Genomic DNA, 12,143 nt, shown 5'->3' on the forward strand with positions numbered 1-12,143 from the left:
TGTGTTTGCAGACATTTTATATTTAGAATACCCCATCATCTCAGCCCCAAAACTCCTTAAGCTGATAAGTAACTTCAGCAAAGTCTCAGGATACATAATCAATGTGTGAAAATTGCAAGCATTCCTTTAATCCAACAATAGACAAGCAGAGAGCCAATTCACAATCATTACAAAGAGAATAAAACACCCAGGAATACAGCTAATGAGGGATACGAAGGACCACTTCAAGGAGAACTACAAATCACTGCTCAAGGAAATAAGAGATTACACAAACAAATGGAAAAATATTCCATCCTCATGGATAGGAAGAATCAATATCATGAAAATGGCCATACTGCTCAAAGTAATTTATAGATTCTATGCTATTCCCATCAAACTACCACTGACATTTTTCATAGAATTAGAAAAAACTACTTTAAATTTCATATGGAATCAAAAAAGAACCCATATAGCCAAGATAATCCTAAGCAAAAAGAACAAAGCTGGAGGCATCACACTACCTGACTTCAAACTATACTACAAGGCTACAGTAACCAAAACAGCATGGCACTGGTACCAAAACAGACATATACACCAATGGAATGGAACAGAACAGAGACCTCAAAAATAACACCACACATCTACAACTATCTGATCTTCAGCAAACTTGACAAAAACAAGCAATGGGGAAAGGATTTCCTATTCAATAAATAGTGTTGGGAAAAGTAGTAGCCATATGCAGAAAACTAAAAATGGAGCTCTTCCTTACACCTTATACAAAAATTAACTCAAGATAGATTAAATTCTTAAATAAAAACCCCAAACCATAAAAACTCTAGAAGAAAACCTAGGTAATACCATTCAGGACATAGGCACTGGCAAAGACTTCATGACAAAAATGCCAAAAGCAATTGCAACAAAAGCCAAAATAGACAAATGGGAGCTAATTAAACTAAAGAACTGCCACACAGCAAAAGAAACTATCATCAGAGTGAACCAGCAATCTACAGAATGGGAGAAAATTTTTGCAATCTACCTGACAAAGGTCTAATATCCAAAATTTACAAGGAATTTAAACAAATTTACAAGAAGAAAACAAACCACCCCATCAAAAAGTGGGCAAAGGATCTGGACACTTCTCAAAAGAAAACATTTACACAGTCAACAAACATGAAAAAAAGCTCAACATCACTGATCCTTATGGAAATGCAAATCAAAACTACAATGAGATACCATGCATGTCACACCAGTCAGAATGGTGATTATTAAAAAGTCAAGAAACCATAGATGCTAGAGGCTGTGGAGAAATAGGAATGCTTTTACACTGTTGGTGGGAATGTAAATTAGCTCAACCATTGTAGAAGATAGTATGGCGATTCCTCAAGGATCTAGAAATACCATTTGACCCAGCAATACCATTACTGGGTATATATCCAAAGGAATACAAATCATTCAACTATAAAGACACATGCACATGTATATTTACTGCAGCACTATTTACAATAACAATGTCATGGAACCAACCAAAATGCCCATCAAAGACAAACTGTATAAAGAAAATGTGGTACATATACACCATGGAATACTATGCAGCCAAAAAAAGGAATGAGCTCATATCCCTGCAAAGGATGAAGCTGAAAGTCATCATCCTCAGCAAACTAACACAGGAACAGAAAACCAAACACCACATATTCTCGTTCATAAGTGGGAGTTGAACAATGAGAACACATGAACACAGAGAGGGGAACAACACACAGCAAGCCCTGTTGGTGGGTGGGGTGTGAAGGGAGGAAACTTAGAGGACAGGTCAATAGGTGTAAAAATCTTATTTTTTAAAAAGAAAAAAATTAAAATAAATAAAATATACACTCACATATTTAAAAAAATCAAAGAAAAGTTAAAAAAAGTATTTACAGATTTTACCAGATATAAATTACTGTCTACAATGTATGCCTATTATACTTATCACCAAAAGAGTAAATTCTATTCAATTTACATATGGTATAACAGGAAATTGAGAATATAAATTATAATTTTCAAATGTCATTTTATATGTTGATCATTATTCATTGTTTCTGATTTATTTCAAGTTCACTCAGTAAATTAGAAGCATATACACACATGCATTAAGTGCTGAGGCACTACATGAAATTTAAATATGAGCTGCATGAGATATGGTTCCAGTATAAGAAGCTGAGCATCTGAGTGGGGAAGGGCATACACGATATAAGATGTTGCAAAATAACTCAAATGCAGACTGGGTAAAATGTTCAATGAAATTGCAAAAATGTAGAGCCTTATAAGAGGGTTACATAATTTTTGATTGGGAGATCAGGGAGGGTATTATATTTTGAGATAAAATTTGAAAACTTGAATAGGGTCTTGAAAAGCAAAGACCTCCTAGTCAGAGAAAGCAAATAAAAACAACATATGGATCTAGGAAAACTTAGGATAACTAAAGAATAATGAATATAATAGTTTAAGTTAGCTGGAGCATAAAGCCTCTTAGGGAGTGGAAATACAGCTGAAAAGGTAGGTTTTGAGTGCTTAGGAAATGTATTACCCAAACTACCCATTTGACATTCTGTGTATTTCTATGTATTTTCATCTACATATATACACATCTTAACAACCTTACCTAATGCTAAACCCTTTCAGATAAGAATTATTTTTTAGATAGCTATGCATCTCTGGCACATCACAAAATTGTTTATTTTTGTTTAGGTTTATTATTATTGATGTTTATTATTACTGATAATGATGGTGGCTTGTGATCTAATGAGTTAAAAAAAACATGGAATTCTGATTTTTTACAACTGTATCCTCACCACACCACCACATTGGCAAATCTAAATTTATTATTTTCTCTGTCCATTTTCTTGCATTTCTCATATCAGTGTCTTGCACAATTATCCATGAATTGTATGAATAAGAAAGTAGCGATCCTTCTCAATTCTACTCACTTCTTCATTCCAAGCTTCTAGTCTCTAGGACTCTCTGATTCCATCTGCATTTTGGGATCTTTTCAAACATGTCCATCCTATCTACTGCTTTAGTACAGGTCAGCATCTTTCTCTTCAGTTCCCTGGCAACAGCCTCTAGCCCAGTTTCCCTGCTTCAAGTCGTAATCGCTCCAACTGGTATTCCATATTAAAATGAGTGCAGTTTTACTCTTCTTTAGCAATTCCCTACAAACTTTAAGTAAGTGCAAAGAACCATTGGCCAGGAGTACAATACAGGACCCCCTTATAGTAACAAGCACCAGTGTGATCATGAAGAGAAATAGAGAAAAATTAAAATTGTCTCTTAGATTTGTGGCTTGGTAAAAGGACAGATAAGAAATTCAGGAGAGGAAAATAAAAGGCCAGATAAGAAATTCAGGAGAGGAAAGTAGGTGGAGGAGGCAAACTTTTGATTTGTGTCTTTCTTGTTGATTGGGAATATTACTACTTCCATATATTGGGTGAGACTTATTTCCTGGTGTGAAAAGTAGAGCTTTTGAGATGTATACATACTTGTGAAACTGACACAGTTTTCCTTGTCTATAGCCTGCATTTTACAAAGTACAAAGAAGTCATAGACACACATTAAATTCCTAAAGGCATGATTGTCCTGTAATTTAGCCTCTGAGAGAAGAAGGATACTTAGAACACCATGGGTGGTGCCAGAATGAAAAACCAAATCTTCTCTTGACATGATCCTCCTCATTAATTCCAAATGTGAGAGCTAATATGGTGAGAAGCCAGCTTCTTTATGAAGGTGAATATGAGTGATTATGGCTAATTGATAGTACATGGTACTATCCATGTCGTGTATTTGATATTTTGTAATGTAGAAGTTGCTGTTTGACTCAACAGTGTTATTAAAGTGAGGATCACTGGAGGCAATGGGAGACTTATCACTTTAAGGTGAATGAGCTGCACCGTCATCTTGTTCTAGGAAAGGGGGCCCCCATGGTCTTAAAGCCCCACATGTGACATTTACAAATGTATCACAAGCAGCTTATAAGAACAAAAATAGTATGAAAACAGATCTGAGAGTGAATATTCAGAAACAACAGAGGAGATTTAGATAAGAAACAATGTCTTTTGTTTTGCCTATTAATTGAAGAGGTCTTAATTTTAAAGACTTGCATTATTTGGAACTATAACAAATGCCTCATGCACATATTATAGTAGATCTCTGCTCACCAAGCCTGCCTCTAGTTGGAAAAGTTGCACTGCAGTTGTCCTGGGTTAAACAATGCCTTGTAGATATGGTTTTTTGAAAAAAAGCACATTATGGTGATTCCTGAGGAGGGGAGAAAAAAACATATACAGGTAGAGTTGTGAAGAAAGGAGGTGCTTTATCAGTTTCAGAGAGAAAAGCAGGCAAAGAAGAGTAGAATCAGGCTGAAGAATGAGATAATTTCCCTTTCCTGAGATTATTAGAAGGAAGAAAAGAATGGGAGAGAGAGTTAATGAGAGTGACAACCGTGGGGAATCCAGGATGAACTGACAGAGGCTGATGGCTTAGTTGAAGAGATGATTAAAAGACAGAATGAAAGGATGGATAGACTGGAGGGTGGAATCTAGAGATTGATTTAGTGTGGGATTTAAAACAGGCAAGATTCACGGTGATATTGGTTGTGTTCACAGTTCAGTGACCTTCAGGAGAATAGCCCTGACCTGAGCCTTAGAGAGTGAAACTGGACCCAGCTAGAAAGGACAATGTTACCAAACAGCAGTTAGTTGGTATGAAATGCACCTTGAGAACTTTCAAATTGGAATGGAAACAGGTGATACAGAAGACCTGCAACCAGAAGATCATCTGGTACACCAGGAAGATCACTCAAAGAAAATCAGAACAAAGTTTAACTTTGACATAAGATTATTTATTTACTTGCTTCTTGATGAATTACCATCTCCATAGCAAGGATTTTGTTCACTCTTGCAACCCAAGAACCTAGAGAAGAGCCTGGAACATAGTAAATGCTCAGTAAATGTTGGCTGCTTGGTTTAAGGGATAATTTAGGGACAGAACCTAAGGAATGTCAATCTGATAATTTAGTAAGACAGGAAGCATTGTCCTTTACTTAAAGTGCCCTAATCGTGGAGCCAAAAAAATTCTAATTTCTGCTTCTCCCTTTATTATTATTATTATTTTTGAACAAAGAACTTCACTTTTATGCCAGTTTCTTATCTGTAGAATGACTACTTAGCCATGCCCTCCTTGAATAGGAGAAGTATACAAGACCTGTCTCAGTAATCTGGCTCCTTAGAGTAATGATTTCCAACATGTCTTTTAACCACTTTTTTCAAACAAAAACCCTGACAGGAGCCCCATCCTGGTAGAGACAATGTGAAGCCTAAACCAGGTCAATGTGGAGCCTAAACATCTCATTGTCATGGCTGATTTAGAACGTACAAATGAAAAAGCTATTGTCAGAGGTTCAGTTACTGGTGGGACAACCGAATCCACACTGGTTTGTATCCATAAATGGACACTTGCCACTAATCTTCTCTCCAGAAAATTGCATCCTAGGGTGGCAAAAGTGGGTGGATCAGTGGGAATCATTTCTTCTGTGAATAAATAAAATCAAAATCAGTAAATCAATGATAATATGATTGAACAGAATGTCTTCATGTAAGGGGAACAAATTTACTTGAAAAGTAAAGTTAAATTATCTTTATTTTTTGTGGGAAGAGTACAAAATGTCAATGTCTGAAAATAATGTGTGTATTCTCATAGATTGACATTTCCAAAAGCATGTTCCATAGAAGAGCAGCAATCCCATGAGAAGCAGCACAAAATAAAGTTTCCAAGGCCAAATAAGTTTAGGAAATTAAGTCTTTCCTATTCTTCTCTCAGAGATTTACTGCAGACATTAGCACTTTAAAGACTAATTTTTCTGTACAAAAAAGATCCCTTTGATGTTAACTCTTCATTTAGCAAACCTGATTGACCATGAAACACTTTTATGGTGTGATAACAATTAATAACCCATCTATAGAGTATACTTTGGAAAATGCTTTTTTAGCTCAATGGCAATTTCTAAACCACTCTAGTTGATTAAGCCTGCAAATCATGAGAACAAGCTGCCCTTTTACTTATAATTTTCTCTCTTTCCCATTCATGAAGCAAAAGAGGAATTCCTGAGGTCTTCAACATTCTCTAGCCTTGGTACAAAGCCCAGTACTATAACGGGCATCTCATAGGCGATTACTCCCTTGGAGCAGTATTTGTCAAGAACCTTTCCACCAATATCTTGACTACGAGAACAAGGAGTAGGATGAGGAATGTCGGCAAAGAGTAGTGAAAAGGAACATGGCTTGTCTCAAAACAGCTATGAGTTGTTGAAACCCAAGGCCTAGAATCTTTTTCAAATATAAAATTTGGCATTTCTTTCTAGATAATTCTATTTAATATGTTTCTGTAGCTGCAGTCTAAGTGAATAAGCAAATGAACTTTGTGAAACCACAGGATAGGCTGGTTTGTTGTCATAGCAAAGCCTTCTGTTGGACGACTCCTTGATTATATAACCTATTTGAAAATCATTCTTCATTATTACAGGAACTAATTTGCCAAGGCATAATATGGCCATAAACCCAATTTATGTTGCCACATTAAGCAAAACAGAGTGCCTTCCTACTCCTCCTCATGAGTTTAAAATGTCTATCTAAATTCAAGCTCCAAGTCTAGCTGGTAGAAAGACTTGGCACTTTCTGCATTGGAGAACTGTTTTGGGTAAACAGCATGACACACAAGGTCAGAGAAATAATTCAGATGATGGGGGAAATAGAATAAAAATGATGTCATAATGAAAGAAATAAGACTTTTTCTTTTACTCATGTCAATGACCTGACTCAGCTATGTATTTTTACATCAGTCATGCTAATTTAGCTCTTATTGAGCACACTGAGCTCTTATAAACTTAACCACTTTGTATCTTGCATTTTGTGTATACATCATCTAATTGGCATTTAATAGTTACTGTGTTTTCAGTACCAGGCTATATTATTACATACATGTTCTTTGATTTAGTTCTTAAGACAAAATGTTGTAGATTCTCCTTTTACACTTAGCTTATGGATGAGCAACTCAAAGCTCAAGGAGATTAGCAGATTAGGTTAGTTTCCAGTCATGAAGTTATTGAGTGGACAAATCAGGTGTTCTGACTCCTAGTCCTGTGCCCTCAGAGTGGTCTCTCCAACCACCAAGCTATTTCTGTCTTAACAATATCCCTGACTTCAACCAGCCCAGGGCTTTCCATATTATACTTGTTTAATACATGTTTTTTGAGGGTATAAATGAAAAGAAGATCTAATAGCCATGCCCTTCATATCTTTTCAAAGTTTCCATGGAGAACCCAGTCTCAAATTACTCTTGATCTCTGTTATATCTGTTTATCAACTCATATGTTATTTTCACTGTTATTTTTAAGCACATAGATGATGTTTTTATTATCACTGCCTAGAAGTTCAAAGACAAAAAGCCCACAGTCCAGAAATCCCTGGTAGGAATAATCCAGCATGGATATATATTTCTAGCTAGTAAGGGGAAATGGCTAGAAAGCACATTTCTACTTCAAGATGCTAACCTAATCCTGGTGGAAATGGTATAAACTACTTGACAAATTTTGAAAAGTTACTGGTCACATTTTTGTTGGCATTTCTACTCTAAGACCCATCTCCTTAAGTAACTTTAATTATACTTGCTAGTGGGAAACACAACAATGATACAAGATGTAAAATGAAGCAATGATGTATACTGGTTTGGTGGAAGTTTTCAAAAATAATTAGTTTACTTTGAATTTGAGTACCACATCCTGTGTAACAGAGTAGTTAATACAAGACTCTACACAAAGCCTTGCACATAGTAAGTGCTCAATAAGTATTTATTGAATGAACAGATACATGACATCTAAGTAGTTGGTCAGGCAACATTAATAAACAAGGAGATCTTAGAGAAATGGTTCAGAATTATGTGCAGTTCAAAATTGTGCCGTTACTCGAATGGCTATTATTAATGGATCATTAGATACGATTTGTCTAATTAAAACTAATTTAAGAAAAGGGCATTATAACCTCATGTATACTTGCTAGTATCGGAAGTCAATAACAGCCATGATAAAGGCAAGATAGAAACTGTTTGGTTCAAATAAATTTAACTAAAAATACATCATGTACTTATTAGATGTGTTTCAATGCTTTCTTAAGGTAAAGCTGAACTTCAATATGTGAGAGATTGGGAGAAAAATAATCTAATCTAAAGGATCAGCATGAAGATACTGGAATCACTAAGCATACTGAAGAAACCCTGAGTGGCCTTATTCCAAAATTTGTGTTCTTAGTCACTACATATAGACTGTCATATATGAGAGAATAAAGTAAACTCAGTTTTGGACAAATGGAAATTGAATTATCAGAAGGGTCTTCTATTTGGAGAAACTGATTGTAATTAGTATGTTCACGGTTTCTTTGTAACTTTTCAACTTCTGTTAAGATCAACTATGGCAAATATTAGAAGAAAAGTCAATATGGCATAATGGAAAAAAAATAGTGGGTAAAGGAATAAGAGATACATATTGTAATCCCAGAAAAACTTCAAACTCACCACATGACTCTTAAGCATGTTACTATATCTTTCTGGGCATGCATTTCACTACTTATAACACTGAATTATAATTAAAGGTCTTCTTCACTCCAGGATAGGCTCTAATGCAACCATCATTAAAATACAAAACATGTATTTGGAAGACAGAGACAACGTAGCAATGTGTAGATAAATATTGACTCTACTTGACACTGTAATAGAAAATACACTAAAACAGCATTTTCACATTGGTTTTACAAAATATGATCTCTGCAAACACTCATTAATAACAAAAAGAGGAATGAGTAGTCCACTGGAACAAAGTTTGTGAAAGGTGTGAAATGTGAAATACCATGTGCTATTCTCTGGAAATTCGCAAGTATGTTAGGATATTAAAAGTTCTGCAAAATCCTGCAACCATGGATCCTCTAAATAAATTCGTTTAAATTAGCTGTTATTTCTAATTACATTTACCAACATTAATGTGCAATGAACGTTCAAAGAATGGATGACCAAGTCTTCGTAATAATTGACTTCCATTGATTTCCTGAATGAAAAGTATTTTCCTGAATAAAAATCTTGATTAGCAGAAAAAGTTGCAGTAAAAGGTAAATGTTGCAGACTTATCAGCATTTCTTTATTATATTGGAAAAGAAATTGCAGGACTTTGCCACGACTTGTTTGGTTAATTGAAACTCTGGTAAATATATGATTGGTTAAATACGTTGGTGCTTGGTTTTGAAAGTCCACTTTCACAAATACTGATGGATTACGCTTCTATTATATCTTACACAGAAGGCTTCCTGAATGGAACTAAATTGGTTGGCACAAGTTATAAACTCTTTTAAGCCAAGTTTAAAAATATTTATGTAGAAGTCAATGCCACACACATATGAAACCATTCTATAAATATGAACAGGAATTTAAAATGGTGGGATTAAGATATAGTCCTTATACAAAATATCATTTTGTCCTTATATACACACAGTTGAAAAAATCCTCTTTCAGAAAAAAGTACACCTGATTTTATTAAATGATGAAATTGGAAGGGATCTTAGAATTAAAATATCCCAAACTTCTCACACTATAGATGAGCAAAAGAAAACCTAGTGAATCATTTATTTTAAATCTGTTTGAAAGTTAGTGGAAGAGCTCTAATTAAAACTCTGTCACGGGGTCCAACCTAGTTCATGTTCTAAATTACTACTCTGTCTCGCATCAAAGATTTTTCCTAGTTGGCTTCAATATTCTGCAGTGAAGTTCTAAAGCTTGGTCTAGTTGGGGTGGAAATAGCCATAACAATAGTTCATCCACTTGCCCGGTTTTTTCTCTTAATTACCTTTAGAAATTCTGTTTGGTTCTGATATCAAGACTGTTTTAAGAAAGAATGTGCTTAGACTTGAATAAAATGAGGTTAAATAAAAGGATATCTGGGGTGTTACTCAACGTATTTAACAATTGTTGCCTCTGCAACATCCACCAATTAGAACAATTGCTGGCTGTTAGCCACAGGCCCTATTGTACCAATACTCACTAGCTATAAACCAGTCTGGGGTTCTTAATTTTCTGCTTCTCCCCCATAACCTTGCTATGCATTGTACATACATTTATCTTTGTATGTTTGTGCTTGTAGAAGTGGAGGTGGGGTAGAATGAAGCAGAGCACTTATTGTGTTTATAGATTCACTCATCAAATATTTACTGAATCCAGATGCAGTACTTGCTCTTACGGAGTCTTTCTGTATTGCAGAGAAAGCTTGAATGGGAGCTACCCTCATGCACCCCCTTAACGCACATATCTCCCAATCCTCTCACCACTTATGGGATTTCATACAAAGATATTTCATCTAGAACCTTATAGGAGACAAGCTTGCTCCTGCATTTCCAATTTCAGTGCATATATTTACTAATAAAGAAAAGCATCATCAAATGTAATTTAATCATTACAAACTTTCCTTTTCTTCCTATTAAATTATTTAAGAATCCATTTCCCTGAAATTTGAATGCCCTTGGAAATTATCCTTTCTCCACGGCTGTGTAAGTAGTTCAAAGGTGCTATAAAATTAGCTAGATTCCCTTGAAAAACAGAGCAATTAAGTGAGATTAATGATATAAGCGATGGCCAACCAAGTTGGATCTCTAAATGTCAGCAACGATATACAAATAGTTTTCATCATAGCAGTTGTTTCACACCATGACCCTAAGATCTTATAGTCAGTGATCTGATCTGACTGCCTTTATCTAAAATGATGATGTTAAAGTCAACTTCAATGTGGCAATTTAATTTTTCAGGTGAACTGAACATCTGGCTTTATTCAAGAAAGCGTAGTCCTTGTGAGAAACTTGCATATGACTCACCTTGACAGTTCACTTTTAAAAAATTGACACATTATAATTTTACAAATTTATGAGGTACAATGATCAAATCACTAGTTCACTTTTTAAAAATTAAGTATATAAAAAATTACAGCATATAAAACAAGGTTTAATCAACTCCACAAACTTAATGAGGAACACCAAAGAATTAATCTTAACTAATGTGATTTTGTTTGGGGATGCAGACAGGATAATAACTGAGAAGTTCAGTTATTTCAGAATGTGTCTAGAGGTGTCTACTTGACTTAGATCCATAGGTAATCCGATTCATATTTTGCTGATAGCTGACTCATATTTCTATGACATCTTGTATCTCCTCACCTCTCTCTGGTGGTGGTACACATTCAGTAATAGGAGTTAAAGGAAGCAGTGTAGAACTAAACCAGAACTTATGCAAAGTCAGTGAGCTGAACTGGAATAACTGAGTTGACTAAATTAATCTGAACAGGATCTGTGGCTTTCCCTAAAGGAACCCTGACTAGCATAGCTCCTCCAAGTGCCAGTTGACTCTAAATGAAGTTCGCTGCTTCTCTGCTGTTGCTAATGTGCAGGTTCTGGGTCCTGAACTAACTGCTGCCGTATGGGTGACAGGCAACAGGGCTCCTCCCTTGGTCTCTGTTCTCAGAGAAAGTTCTGATATTCTTTGGAGAGATATAGATGAAACCTAATGTTTATCAAGAAACTCTATCTGTTATCCTTGTTGGCTGATACACAAGAATATATGGTAGTCTTTGGTCAAATTAAAACATTAAAATGGACTCCTTTTTTGAGGAGGGGTTGGGAGTAGGGGATAACTAGTGGGAAAAGAAGGAAGGAACTAAAATGACCTGAATGCATATAGGAGCTAGACAATTTACACACATTACATTATCCTTATATGAAATGCAAATTGGAATTTAAATCTCCACTTTATATATAAGGAAATAGAGGTTCACAGAAGTTAAGTAACTTGATTAAGATCTCGCAGTCAATAAGCGTCAGAAACAGAACTTGAAAATAGTTCTTACTTCAAAAATCTATTTTCTTTCCATATTTCACACTGATTCTAGAAACATAGGTATTTAAATAAACATGCACATTGAAAACAATGAAGTTTGAAAATAAGTCGTCCATGATTTTCCTCTTTAATTGATCTACCCTTAAAGATTATATAACTATCTTCTAGCTAAGGTTTGCTGCATTAACATTGTAAGTTTGTAAGCTGTAAACAACTCT

Source organism: Papio anubis, chromosome 4 (genome assembly GCF_008728515.1).
Source record: "Papio anubis isolate 15944 chromosome 4, Panubis1.0, whole genome shotgun sequence".
Taxonomy (NCBI): Eukaryota; Metazoa; Chordata; class Mammalia; order Primates; family Cercopithecidae; genus Papio; species Papio anubis.